The sequence below is a fragment of the Mobula birostris genome, chromosome 6 (genome assembly GCF_030028105.1).
Source record: "Mobula birostris isolate sMobBir1 chromosome 6, sMobBir1.hap1, whole genome shotgun sequence".
Lineage (NCBI taxonomy): Eukaryota > Metazoa > Chordata > Chondrichthyes > Myliobatiformes > Myliobatidae > Mobula > Mobula birostris.
Window position 1 is genome coordinate 157,980,067 of NC_092375.1, and position 14,902 is coordinate 157,994,968.

At 40.8% G+C, this 14,902-nt stretch overlaps 1 protein-coding gene across 11 annotated transcripts in view; it reads right to left on the reverse strand.

The window, feature by feature from the left end:
* Positions 1 to 14,902, reverse strand: part of gulp1a (GULP PTB domain containing engulfment adaptor 1a) — a 411,215-nt gene that overhangs the window by 211,372 nt on the left and 184,941 nt on the right. The window contains exon 1 of one of the 11 annotated variants that reach the window (XM_072261713.1): positions 4,714 to 4,791. The exons of the other annotated variants lie outside the window; for them this stretch is intronic. The gene's annotated coding sequence lies outside the window, so the exon portion shown is untranslated. Of the gene's footprint in view, positions 1 to 4,713; positions 4,792 to 14,902 lie in introns of those variants that run through there. 11 annotated transcript variants of the gene reach the window in all.

The window sequence follows — 14,902 nt, forward strand, 5'->3', positions numbered from 1 at the left end:
GCCCGAAAGCTGACTGCGAAGAATATCGAAGGTCTGTGTGGAAGCCCTTTGAATATTCATTCGTTTTGCTCTCTCTCTCCTTCCCCCCACTGTCCATCTCCCACGGCAGTGATTACTGCGAACTGAACTGAATTCAATTGAACTGAAATTTGCGTCACTTTGAAACTGGTCATTTACCCCTAGACAACGATAGAGCTTGATTAATCCTGTTATCTTAATTCTGTGTACATGTGTGTTTATCATTGCTGAACTGTTGCATTTATTCTCCTTTTGATTAGAGTACTGTGTTGCTTGTTTCTTTAATAAAACTTTCTCAGTTCTAGTAGTCCAGACTCCAACTGAGTGATCCATTTCTGCTGCTTTGGCAACCCAGTTACGGGGTACGTAACATTACACATATATCACTGAATGTTTTCAGCTTGTTGGTTTTCATTGGGTCATGGAATTTCTTTGCTAGTGGGTCTTTCTCTAGTCTCTCATCCTTGAAGGTTGCATAGCATTGCTCACCAATCTCATATGCCTTCATCAGGTCGGAGGCAATGTCCTTGGGGGCTGCCTTTGCCACAGAGATGCTAATGAGGTCCCGCTTCTCTGCAAATGGGTTGACCCAATCATGTGTGAGGCTAACCACTGCTGAAACTGCTTCCTCATCTTTCTGGATTCTTGGCCACTGTAGCTCCGCATGACAAAGTTCTGATTTGTTGCCTTGCACCATCTCCCTTAACTTTCCCAGGAATGCACTGCGGTGCTCAGCTGTTATGTGGTAATGCTTGATAGCTCCAGCTGGAGGTGATGTGCCTCCAGGAGTCTGTGTGTCTTTGTTCACTGTGGCTTCAATAGCCTGGTCCACAGGGATCTGCCCAAAGGGGTTGTTACTTGACAGCTGCACTGAGAATTGGCCGGTCTTGAAGGCCTCATACACAGAAGGATACTTCTCTGGGAGGTTCATCATCCCCCTAGATGGTACTGGTGGCCCAAATTTGGGGTCCTGGCTCACGGACTACAGGGAAGAAGGATAAATTCAGGGCTTGGGCCTGGGAACTCAGCTACATGGATTTGGGATATTACAGCCATTATGGAAATCTAGCTATGGGAGAGAGATAAGTGCTTTAGGCAGATTAGAGGTGGAGGAAAGTGGGGAGATGGAACTGCATTTCTGATGAAGGGAAATGTCACAGCAATAGAGATGAAATTACTAAAAGATCATCAATAAGATTTTATGGATGGAGCTGAAAAATAGGAAGAGGGTGAGCACATTGTTGGAATTGTACTATTGGCCCCTAAATAGCCAATGGAAATTACAGAACAAATAACAGGGCTGTGAAAATAATAGCGTTGTCACAATAGGAGATTTTAACTTACCTAACATAGATGTAGATTGTCATATTGTTGAGGGTTCAAATAGCGTAGAATTTCTTAAGTACATTTGGGACACTTCCTTGGGCAATATATAGAGCTTACTAAGAAGAAGGCAAAGCTTGACTTACTATTGGGAATCGGGCAGCACAAGTGACTGCGGTGACAGTGGGGGAGACTTCGGTACCTACTGTTCTAATAATTATTAGAAAGGGACAGAACTAGTCCATATTTCAAGTTCGAATTGAGCAAGGCAATCTTTTACAATAATCATACAGCAGCTTGCCAAGGTTCATCAGAATAGATTGCTTTTATGAGCAAAGGAACTACAGTCAGCTTTTAAAGGTGAGATTGTGAGAGCTCAAGTTGTTCATGTTTCTGTTAGAGTGAAGGGCAGACTAGCAGGAGTAGGGAACCCTGGATGATGAGGGAACTTAAGGCCCTGACCAGGATAAAGGAGGTTGCATGAGTCAGCTGGGATGAAGCTAATCCCTGGAGAATTACGGGTGCAGAACTGTACACAAGAAGGAAACTAGGAGGGCAAAAAGGGACATGACATAACTTTGGCAAAGATGATTCAGAGGGACAAGATATACCCACATCTGGAGAGTCAAGTGTTGATTAGGAATAATCAGCTGACTTTGGATAGATGTTCATGTCTTGAGAACTTGTCTGAGTCTTCTGATAAGATGACCAAGAAAATTAATGAGGGCAGGGCAATAGAGGTGGCTTACATGCACTTCAGTAAGGCCTTTGTTAAGGTTCCATGTGGTTGGGGTTTAAACTGCAGGGAGGGCTTAAATGGATACACAAGTGCCTTGATAGCAGAAACAGAGAGTGACGGTAGAAGGCTGTTTCTCGGAGTGGAGGCTGGTGACTAGTGGTGAACCTCAGGGATGTGTGGTGGGCCCACTGTTATTTGGCATTTACATCAACTAGTTAATGCAGTTGACAAACAACAATGGGCCTAGCTCAGACCCCTGAGGATCTGGATAAGAACGTACAAGGCATGGTTAGTATGTTTGCAGATGGCAATAAAGTAGGTGGGACAGTGGACAATGAAGATTATGAGACCATAAGACAATAAGACATAGAAGCAGGACTAAGCCATTTGGCCCAGCAAGTCCGCTCCTCCATTTCACCATAGCTGATCATTTTTCCTCCAGGCCTCAATCTCCTGCCTTCTTACCGTATCCCTTCATGCCCTGACCAATCAAGAATCTATCAACCTCCGCCTTAAATATACATACAGACTTCGACTCCATAGCTGCCTGTGGCAATGAACTCCTCTTCATCTCATTCTAAAAGGATGTCCTCCTTTTATCATCAAACAATTACTGGGCACCATAATCAGCTGAATGTGGGCCACGCAATGGCAAATGGAGTTTAGTTTGGAAAGGTACAAGGAGTTGCAATTTAAAAAGTCAAGCCCGGGTAGTACTTCCACCGTGAATGACAGGGCCGTGGGGAGTGTTTAGAAAAGAGGGAACTTGGAGTAAAAGTATATGGTTTCTTAAAAGTGGAGTGACAGGTAGATAGGGAGAAGGTATTTGACATGCTGGCCATCATAAGTCTGGGCACTGAATATAACAATTGTGAATTCATGGTGCAGCTGTATAGGATGATGGTGAGACCGCACTTGGAGTTAGTGTTCTGTTTTGGCCACCTTGTTGTAGGAAAGATGTTATTAAACTGGAAAGATGGCAAGAAAAAAGATTTACAAAGATGCTTAAAAGGACTCTCCTACCCCCACTGATGACTCCTTTTCCCATCTTCAACCCTCCTCCTATTCATGGACACACCACTCTGGTCTTCTGCCAGCTCTGGATCTCTTTATTGCTAACTGTCGACGGGACATCAACTGTCTCGACTTCACCACACCTTGTTCCCATTCCAACCTCACTCCTTCCAAACACTCTGCTATCCACTCCCTCCACATTAATCATAACCTTACTATTAAACCCGCCAATAAGGGGGGGTGCTGTTATAGTCTGGCATATTGACCTCTACCTTGCCAAGGCACAGCGACAACTCGCAGATACCTCCTCTTATTTACCCCTCGATCATGACCCCAGTAAGGAGCACCAGGCCATTGTCTCCCACATTATCACCAGCTTTATCCGCTCAGGGGATCTCCCATCCACTGCTACCAACCTCATAGTTTCCACACCTCACACTTCCTGTTTCTACCTCCTACCCAAGATCCACAAACCTGCCTGTCCTGGCAGACCTATTGTCTCAACTTGCTCCTGCCCCACTAAACTCATTTCTGCATACCTCGACACTGTTTTATCCCCCCCTTGTTCTATCCCTTCCTACCTATGCTCGTGACACTTCTCATGCTTTGAAATTTTTCGATGATTTTAAGTTCCCTGGCCCCCACCGCTTTATTTTCACCATGGATGTCCAGTCCCTGATGCTGCCTGGCCTGCTGCGTTCACCAGCAACTTTTATGTGTGTTGCTTGAAATTCCAGCATCTGCGGATTTCCCCAAGTTTGCATTCACAAAGATGCTGCCTGGATTGAGGGACTGAGTTACAGGGAGGTCTGGACAGGCTAGGAGATTATTACAGGAGACTGAGAGGTGTACCATGAGGAGCATAAATAAGATGAATGCACTCAGTTATTTTCCCAGGGGTTGTGGCATCAAGAACTAGAGGGTATAGGTTTAAAGATGGGGGATTTCAGAGGAACCTTAATGGAATCATTTCCCCTTCACATAAAGGTGGTGTCCATATGTAATCAGCTGCAAGAGGAACCAGTTGAAGCAGGTTCAATAACAACTTTTAAAAGACAGTTTGATAAGTACCTGGATTGGAATGGTTTAAAAGGTTACGGACCAAATGCTTGCAAACTGGACAAGCTTGGATGGGGCATCACAATCAGCATGGACCAGTAGTGCTGAAGGACCTGTTTCCATGTTGAACGGCTCTGCCTCTAACTCTAATTTATAGAGTAACTGATCAACTGTGTTTGTACCATTGCAGATGGCCAGAAGTAACATGAACTCTTCACAAGATGTGTATTTCCAGACTCATAACATCATAGATACAGCTGGAATGTTATAATAAAGCCCACAATCGGAAACGATGAACAGGAAACAACTCTGATCCAAAATAATCCTTTAGTTTACTTATAAACTGATGGACAATCCTGCTACGTCACATGCAATCACCCCCACCCCCTCAATCCCTGTAAACAAAGATACAAGAAAATATCAAAGTCTCATAATAGTTTTGTAAGTTTCTTTGACATTCTCTGTTCATTCCAACAGTGCTTTCGATGAATCTCAAAATCTTTGTTTCTTTTATTTGCATAGCACATTACACAAAGCAGAGCTGACTGCCGTCTACTTACAGCAACAAGAACCAAGCATCAATCTAGTGCTTTGAATCTGCATCCAGTAGGCTTGCAAGCATGTCCGTTAATCACAACTACGTTTTGCACCAGTTGTTTACTAATGGCACCTTAAATTAGAAGACTGTGTACCATCGTATTTGCTTAGAAATATACTGAGGATAGAACTGAAACAACTTACTAGTCTTGGAAAAAGCCAGGAATTTTGAAGAGGAAGTTCTAGTTCAGCTTAATGACTTGCAGCTGCATGGCAGATGTTGATATGAATTGTGGGACCTAAAACCACATCATGGATGTTTAAACATTCTTTCTAAATTCCTCAAACTTCAAGTTCTCTTGTATTTTTTGCTGATGTTCATATATACTTTAAACTAAATATTTCACTTGAAAAATATTCTGCAGTAAAGGTATACTTTTCATGGTACATGTACAAAAACAAGAGACTTTGGGGAAAAAACATTATAATCAACAAAATCATTTATGACATAAGAAACAATTTACATTATGCATAATCTCACGGGATTAAAAATATAAATTATACAACTTTAGGGATGTTACGGCAGAATTTATTTGGAAATTCTCCTGACACTTTCCAGTAACTCAAGTCACCAGTCCTCCAGGCAATTAATTTTGCTAAAATCTAAGCAGGTCATATTTAAAGTTATTGATATGATTTTAAATAGTGAGATATCTCCTGTTAGTGAAGGTCAGCAATTAAGGTGTATCAATTTTAACTAACAAACATAAGACCATAAGACACAGGAGCAGAATTATGCTATTCGGCCCATTCCATTGTGGCTGAGTGATTATCCCTCTTAACCCTATTCTCTTGCCTCCTCCCCAGATTCACCACCTCTGGCTAAAGAAACTCCTCTAATTTCTGTTTCAAATGGACATCCTTATATTCTGAGGCTGTGCCCTCTGGTCCTAGACTGCCCCACCATAGCAAATATCCTCTCCACATCCACTCTATCTAAGCCTTTCAACATCTGATAGGTTTCAATGAGATCCAACCCTCATTCTACTAAATTCCAGCAAGGCCCTGAGCCATCAATCACTCCTCATACATTAACCCTTTCAATCCTGGAATCATTCCTCCTCTGAATCCTCTCCAATGCCTAGAGGTAGGGCGAAGTTCACAGATGCTAGTGAGTACTGTGAGGATACATCATGTGAAGTCAATGGATCAGGTCATGGGAGATGAAATATACCGCAGAAAGATGAGATGATTGTTGGAAAAAATAGAAAGGCAAAACATGTATTTTAAAGTGCTGAGACATTGCAAGTTGTTGGTGCTCATGAGGGATCCCAAAATATGAACAATTTTACTTGTGGAAGTTAGCAGTTGATCTTATATCAATTTCAATTTGGAGAAGAATTCTAAACATATGCACACCTGAAAGCTCTTGTTCTCCTATCTTGACCATCACCCATTGTCCTTAGCTTCTCAACTAATGAAAATCAAGTTGAGAAGCCCTGGACAAAATCTTAACTTTTTCCCAGCTCCCATCTCTCTGCATCTCTTAATATCTTGCAGGATTCAAATTATTTTTCTAAAGTCCTACAAATAGATACATTGCGTTTTAAATCTCTCCTTAAACATCAATATACAATAATTTCCCCATCCAATTTCCCTCGGGATCAATAAAGTATGACTATGACTATAAGACAATCAAGTGGATTATGACAACATGACGTAACAGACTTAAGCAATGTCACAGAGCATAGATCCAGACCCTATAATCCACCATGTCTATGCTGGCCAACAAGCATCCATCTATTCTGATAGTATTTACCACTACCTGGCCGGTAGCCTACTATGCCTTGGTGAATACTGAACTATTTACTCGGGTTTTAAATGTATGCAGGCTACAGCAGAATATTGAATTTTTCTTTACTGGATGTCAGAAACAGAATCTGACATGTCATTAAATTTCAAACACAAGGAAATCTGCAGATGCTGGAATTTCAAGCAACACACATAAAAGTTGCTGGTGAACTCAGCAGGCCAGGCAGAATCTATAGGAAGAGGTACAGTCGACGTTTCAGGCCGAGACCCTGTATCATTAAATTTATTGTTTTGCAACAGCAGTATAGAGCATGGATAATTTCTTTTAGATTATGAGGACACACAGTCCTCTTTTATCGTCATTTAGTAATGCATGCATTAAGAAATGATGCAATGTTCCTCCAGAATGATATCACAGAAACACAAGACAAACAAGACTGAAAAACTGACAAAAACCACATAATTATAACATACAGTTACAACAGTGCAAAGCAATACCATGATTTGATAAGAAGACCATGGACACAGTAAAAAAAAAAGTCTCAAAGTCTCTCGAAAGTCCCATCATCTCACGCAGACAGAGAAGGAAGAAAAACTCTCCCTGCCATGAGCTTCCAGCGCCGCAAACTTGCTGATGCAGCACCCTGGAAGCACCCAACCACAGTCGACTCTTCATCATAAACTAACTAATGCAAAAAGAGGGCAAAAATAGTAAGGTAGATTTCCTGGGTTCATAGACCATTCAGAAATATGACGGCAGGAAGGAAGGAAGCTGTTCCTAAAATGTTGAGTGTGTGCCCTCAGACCCCTTTACCCTCTCCCTGAATGGTGCGGGACCTTAAAGGTGAATGCCACCTTCTTGAATCATTGCTTTTTAAAGATACCTTCAGTGGTGGGGTGGGTTATGCCCAGGATGGAGCTGGCCAACTTTACAACCCTCTGCAGTGATGTTATACTGTATATTGACCCCTTCATACCAGTCAGTGATGCACCAGTTAGAATATTTTCCATGGTATATCTCTAGAAATTTGCAAGTCTTTGGTGACATACCAAATCTCCTCAATCTCCTAATGAATTATTGCTGCTGGTATGCCTCTTTGTAATTTCATCAATATGTTGAGCCCAGAACAGATCTTCAGAGATGCTGACCCTCAGGAACCTGAAACTGCTCAGCCTTTCCACTGCTGATCCGTTGGTGAACACTGGTGTGTGTTCCCTCGACTTCCAATTCCTGAAGTCCACAATCAGTTCCTATGAATTACTGATGCTGAATGCAAAGTTGTTCAAGTTTAATTGTCAATCAACTATACATGAATACCCACGCATACAGCCGAATGAGACAGAGTTACTCTGGAGCCAAGGTGAAAAACACTGTACCAACAGTCACACACAGCACGAGGCACATGCAGCAAGCACATACAAGATATCAATAAAATACAGACATAAAAAATATATAGTCCAAGACCCTGAGTCCATGAATGTCGCAGGAGCCTGCAGTCAAACACAATACAGCTGATCTGCTGCCAAGCAAACACTAGGGGGCAGCACCAACTCTAGCTTGAATAGCATGCCACACTGCCTCTGGTGGACTGCATGGACTCCATTGTCTCTATCTTGGACAGCTGTAAACAGGTGACAATGTGGCTTGAAACCTTGTCGTCACTACGACCAAGGCCACGCAACTTCCCTGCTGTCCGCCAATAAATCAGTGAATCTGACTTGCAGCATACCACATTAACAATGTTCAACAGGGCCTTGCATTCACAAGAAAAGCGACTACAGTGATCACCCACTGCTAGACTGCATTCGCACACCAACGCCTCTGACTCCCCTCTGATGCAGGCAGCAGCACCATCTGCACCAGGTCCACCTCCTTCAGTAGCAACTTGCTAATGTGGTAGACCTGAGGTACTTTAAGTTCATAATGTCCAGCTGGGTCGTGACCATTAAAAAAAAACGTTTTAAAGGAACAATAACATCTTTGGTTAACTCCATAGAAGCCGCTGCATTTGAACACGCCGGCAGCTTACGATACCCAGCTGATCTATCTGACTCCTGTATACCTCCTCATCACCATCTGAGATTCTGCTGACAACCACTCTGCCATTGTGAATTTATAGATGGCATTTGTGCTGTGCCCCACCACATAAAGAGTAGGGCAGTGAGCAAAGCAAGCATCCTGGAGATGTGCTGGTGTTGATTGTCAGAGAGGAGAAAGTCAAGGTTTCAGTTACAGAGGGAGGTAGAGGTCCAGGTTTTGAATCTTGTTGATTAGTACTGGGTGGATAATGGCATTGAACACTGAGCTGTAATTAATAAACAACAGCCTGACAAAGGATGTTTTCACAACAATCATCAGATTTGCTATACAAATACAGGTGGCCCCCGTTTTCTCAACGTTCGCTTTACAACACCCCGCTGTTATGAAAGACCTACATTAGTTAACCTGTCTTCGCTAACAGGAAGTGTTTTCACTGTTACGGAAAAAGGCAGCGTGTGAAAAAAGGCAGCATGTGCCCAAACAGCCAAGCTCCTCCCCCAGAACTACATTCTAGCCGCCATTGTTTAAACACGTGCTTTATCCCAATTTATTTGTGCATCCGTTAGCAAGATGAATTCTAAGGTATCGGAAAAGCCTAAAAGAGTTCGTAAGGGTGTTACATTTCGTGTAAAACTAGAAATAATTAAGCGTTTCAATCATGGTGAACAAAGTAAGGACATTGTCCGCACGTTGTACTTGCCTGCGTCCACCATTCGCACTATTTATATGTAGAGAAAAAGAATTTTGAAAGCTGCCGATGTTACAGCTGGTTCTGCTCATAGCAAAGTGGTCTCTCTTAGTCGGCATCCAATAATGGATAAAATGGAAAGTCTATTGCTTGAGTGGATTGATGGGTGTACAAAGCATGGTGTTCAGTTAAGTTTTCTTATACTTAAGGAGAAATCAGTCAGTCTTTTTAATAAGCTGAAACAGAAAGCACTGGACGATGGTGATGAAAGTGTTGCGAAAGTGGAATTTAAAGGTAGTCATGGGTGGTTTGATCGGTTTCTGAGGCAATGGCAGCTTCATAGTTTAATGTTTACCGGAGAGAATGCTTCGGCTGATACTGAAGTTGCCGAAAAGTTCCCAGCAGAACTGAAGAAAATAATTACAGAAGGTGGTTATTCGTATAAGCAAGTGTTTAAATGTGACTGCAATTTATTGGAGTCTTCCTGATTCCAGTAAGTGAAACTACACTGTACATACATTATTTCTACTTAATATAGTTTGTGTATTTTTATGTGTTATTTGGTATGATTTGGCAGCTTCACAGCTTAAAGGTTACTGGAGAGGGTGTTTCTGCTGAGAGCGCTTCCATCGAGAGTGCTGCCGTGAGATTTTCACTGCGCTAGACAGTGCTACAGAAAAGTATTTCTACTTTATATAGGCTGTGCATTTATCATATCATTCCTGCTTTTACGATATGTTACTGTTATTTTAGGTTTTGTGTGTTATTTGGCATGATTTTGTAGGTTATTTTTTGGGTCTGGGAACGCTCACAAATTTTTCCCATATTAATAAATGGTAATTGCTTATTCATTTTATGACATTCCGGCTTATGAACCATTTCATAGGAACACTCTACCTTCGGATAGCGGGAGAAACCTGTAAATTTAAATATTTAAGTGGAATACCACCTGATTTCAGCCCAGGTTTTAGATTAAACAATTACAATACTGAACCAATAAATAAATTTTTCAACATTTTATACAAGAATGGAAAAAAATTAATAATTTCATTGTTACTATAAAATTAAAACACAGGTTATGAAAAGTATCACCTTAAAATTGATTAATAATTAAAATTGTTTTGATAAAAAGTGATAAACATTATTTCAGAGGTTGTTTAATAAGTTGCAAATGAAAGAATGATAAGTTGCTGCTTCTGTTAAAACTGATTAAATGTCATCAATGCATTCGAAGATTTCACATGTAATAATGTTAAGTAACAAAAGTTGAAGATCATTATTCAATAGCAGTTTTATTGGAAAGAATAGCCATAAAACCCACCATCGGTGAATAATGAAAGCATTGTATTAATTGGAAAGCTTATTTTAAACTGCATAGTGGACTCCAGTTAATTGGAACACATCAGGACCAGTACATTTTGGCCTAATTAAGCAATTGCCCAAATTAGTCAAAGTTTCATTAAAATAGTTAAAATGGTATCAAAAAGACAAACAGCTGTTTAACTGAATAACAACTTATGTATTTTAATGAAACACAGAACAAATTAGAACATTATCAATACTACTACAGCACTATAAAACTGTATATTAATTCCTAACAGTTATCGAAGGAAGAATTCATCCAGTGTAAGCTACCATGTATAGGGTGTCTAGAGAAGAGTAGCCACTCTGATGAACAGGTTTATCACATCCATTCTGGGGCAGTTCACTCACCTTTGGTCCCCACCGGACACTCAGCTCTCATCTGTGGTTCCAAGTAGCCACACCCTGGTCCACTGCTTCGACAGGCAAGCTAAACTTGGTGAGGGTAGCCGCAGGCCTCAAACCCCAGTGAAATAAGGACATGTCTGTCCTAGCATGTGAAGTCAGCTCTGGCAGACTGGGCAGAAGAAATCAACACTGAGATCGAACAGTCAAGAAGGTGGTTTTGCAACTCTTTGTGGAGAGCCAAAGGCACAGAGGAAGTCATGGTTATCCAAAGCAAAGAGTGACCCCAGATTGCGATGACTAATCCACTGGACTCGGACTTCCAAGGTTCAGAGGGTGCAACTGCCCCAGTACCACAGCTTTTCCACTTTAAAAACTCTCACAAACATGGCACTGTCATTAGTGGACACAATGGACAACCAACACACTGCCATGTTCTTTTGATTGAATGTAAACGAACCAAATTAGCACAGATAATGGACTGCCTTCATGATTGCTTTCCATGATTGCATCCTCCAAATCTTCATTTTCATTGTAACATTAAAGATGAATGTCAATACCTTCAAATTTGTCACAGGTCCTAATTTGCTGAAGTAATGAAATGATTTCATTTTCACTCCCAGCTGCTTCTGGTATCTCCAAGCCTGAAACCTTTAAACTGTCGTGAGCAAAACAATTCTAATTTGTCTTACTGCTTATTTCTCACCAAGTATCAGTGAGAAAAATTGCTGCTTTACAATACAATTTGTTTAATTGTCACTCAACCATACATGAATGCTCATGAACATAGCCAAACAAGAAAGCATTACTCCGGGGCAAAGATGCAAAGCATAGTACCAACAGTCACACACAACATGTACAAGAAAGCAAGCACATATTGGTATCACAGCCACATAATAAGAGTCCAAACTTGAGCCAATAATCTCCTCCTTTTCTTTCTTCCATTGCCTCTGTTCTCTCCAATCAGATTTTCCAGCCCTGTACCTCTTTCACCAGTCAACTTCCCAGCTCCCTCTCCATCCCACCCCCAGATTCACCTATCATCTTGTGCTTCTTACTCTGACTCATCTTTTTTTTTTTTTTTTACCAGTACTGATGAAGGGTCTTGGCCCAAAACATCAACTGCCCTTTTTTCCATTGATGCTGCCTGGCCTGCTGAGTTTCTCCTACATTTTGTAGGTGTTGCTTGGATTTCCAGCACTCTGCAGATTTTCTCTTGTTTGACAGTAACATAGAGCTTGCCTTCTGCCAAGTGAACCCTGACGGGTAGGCAGGACCAACTCCAGCCTCGATGTCGTGCCACGCCACACCCAGTGGAGTGCACTGGCTCCACCTCTAAACCCAAGCGGACGCTACTGACCCTATTTTAAAACTGTTCGCTCTAAGCACAGTTTAGTGTCTTAACGGCCACATATGAACGTGCGCTAGTTATAAACTTCAGTAACAGTTTCCTCCCCCAATTAAGCAGCACAGTGCCCATTTATTTTCTCGAATAGTTTTTGTTCTTTGAGAGCTGTCCCAAATAAGTGGCTGCCTTTATTAACTGATGGTCCAATTAACCGGAATCCACTGTATTCTCAGACCAGCCACACATATCAGTTTATAATATGCAGTCTGGTTTCATAAAAACTTCAACTATAAGATTGGACCATTTAAAAGTTGCAATTTTCTCTAACTAATCCAATGGAGATTAATCATTTGAGCATTGTGGTGCACACCATTAAATATGGACTTTAACTTAAGATTTTGAATTGCACCATTTGAATTACTGCAAAGGTTACCAATAGACTTAAGAAAAAAGACTCTTGACATGATGACTCATACCTAATAACATGGTATCTGATGGCACACAGATTCTTCAAACACAAAAGGTAGAGAAATTGGTGATACAATTTTATTAAGATACACGAAAACAAATAGTTCAAATCACAACAACTGAACAAACTAATCCATTCCTTTACTTTACTTTGAGAGGGGTGAGGCTTGTACATTAAGCTATCTGTAAGTTTCAAGTAAAAGTTTTGGGTTGGCTTTGGCTGCTCCTTGCTGAGTTTCATTTTTTTATGTAATGAACTCAAAACAACAATGAACATGTCAGTGATTTTGATGGATTTCTAATCTGAAATGATTAAGGTGGTGAGCACCAACTTTAAAAGAATAGCAAAAATACAATGCGGCTGCACAATAGTTTGATTATTGGACCCATAGAAATTTGTCAAAGTTTTAACTGTCATGCCAGATCTCCTAAGGAAGTAGAGGCACTGCTGTGCCTTCTTCGCAATTGCACTTGTGTGGTTGGTCCAGGATGCATCTTCTGGAATAGTGACACCCAGGAATTTAAAATTGCTAAAGCCTCTCCATCTCTGATACTCCAGTGAGGACTGGCTTATGGACCTCTGGTTTCCCGCTCCTGATGTCTACAATCAGTTTCTTGGTCTTGCCGACATTGAGTGAGAGGTCATTTTTATGATACCACTCAGATAAATTTCCAATATCCCTCCTGTCTGCTGATTCATCACCACTTTTGATTTGGCCCACAACGGTGGTGGTGTCATTGAACTTGAATACGGCATTGGAGCTGTGCTTAGTCACACATAGGTGTAGAGCGAGTAGAGCAGGAGGTAAGCACATAGACCATGGTGCACCTGTGCTAATAAAGATCATGGTGGAGATGTTGTTGCCAACCCGAACTGGCTGCCATCTACAATTGAGGAAATCCAGGATTCAATTGCACAAGAAGGTATTGAGGACAAGGCTTATTGATCAGCTTTGAGAGAATGATGACATAGAAGGCGCTGACCCTATGAAGTTTTTTGCAAACATTCTGAAACAGCTTTTCCCTGCTTTATTCACTTCTGAGCTGACTTCGAAGCCATTGTCATCAGCAGCGAGACCCAGATCGGTCATACTAAGCTTTCCTGAATTTCGTGTTAAGGACCTTTTAATTCGCCGTACCCTTCGACAAGGAATGATTGATTTACAAAATTACACTTGTGGAAGACTATTCGCCTGAAGTTATGGCTGATCGTATGAAGTATAAAGAAGTTATGTCGGAATTTTACAATAAAGGATATAAACCATCCCTTCAGTTCCCTGCCTGTCTGAGTATTGTTTTGAAGAACGAATTGCGAAAAAGAATAAAGTCGGTTGAAGAAGCAAAAGATTTTCTGAAGGATGAAGTCTAAAACTATTATATTTCCTACATGATCAATTTTTTTCTTCTGTTAATATGAATTTGAAATAAGGTTTCATTAAGCTTACGTTTTGGCTGTTCATATATTGTCTTTTGTTTTATTTTGATACTTTATTTTATCCCTTTTTGAGGCTTTATTTTAATACAGCTTTCTTTGCATTTGTTTAAACTGATCCTTTCATATTTTCGAATACTGAGTTATTTTTCTTTTTATGTTGTGCCTTGGTAGGGACATAATGACCTTGTAGGACAGGAGTTTTTCCTGTCAACAGGATTTTTTGGGGAGGGAACTTAGTTCTTAGCTCGCTGACTGTCTATTGGTCAGCTTTCTCACTTTGGGTGGGGGAGGGGTAGGGCCTATTTTTCTCTGAGAGCTGTGTTGGGTTGAATATATGATTGTTTGTTTGAATACCTTACCTTACGGTTTGCTTTCTAGTTTTAATAACTTATGGCCAGATCTTTTAATTACATGTTGATTGGTATTTAAAATGGTTCGAAATATTAACTTATTTAGTTTGAATGTGAAAGGGCTGAATCACCCCATCAAAAGGAATAAAAGGAATAAAATAAAATAAAAAATAAAAAGCACCCATTATTTTCTTACAGGAAACACACATATGCAGCTGTGATAGCTTACATTTTTTTCCTCGGTGGAAGGATATACAATTCCATTCTTCATTTAATGCAAAATCACGTGGAGTTTCCATTTTTGTAGATAATACAGTTTCCTTTGTTCAGCATAAAGTTGTTTCGGACCATTAACTTCCTTTA